Here is a 378-nt window from a genome sequence, read left to right as displayed (position 1 = left end):
TACTTTAGTAACCATGCAAATAAATAATGCATTATAAGCTTTGCTGGTAACTATTCCACGTAATCTTGATTGTAATTAATGTAATATTTAAATGGACGAGCTGTCGATACCCGGTCTGGTGGTGGTGCACCCATAAATTGAGTGGCCCCTTTCGCCTTTAACCTGTGACAGATCACACATTCGTTCACAACTGATTTGACTCTTCCCATTCCATGAATTATCCAATACATTAATCTTAAGTTTGCTAACACTGTTTGAGAACCAGCATGAAAAAGTTTGAGATGTTCGAATCGAATTAATAACTTGACTGCATAATGATGTGCTGGTAGAATGATAGGAAACTTTTGATCAAATTCTACCTTTGCGTTAGCTATCCTA

The sequence above is a fragment of the Dendroctonus ponderosae genome, unplaced genomic scaffold (assembly GCF_020466585.1).
Source record: "Dendroctonus ponderosae isolate FM_Combo_2020 unplaced genomic scaffold, Dpon_F_20191213v2 Dpon_F_20191213_10, whole genome shotgun sequence".
NCBI lineage: Eukaryota > Metazoa > Arthropoda > Insecta > Coleoptera > Curculionidae > Dendroctonus > Dendroctonus ponderosae.
The sequence above is the reverse complement of the archived record's forward strand: the minus strand, read 5'-3'. Positions refer to the sequence as shown.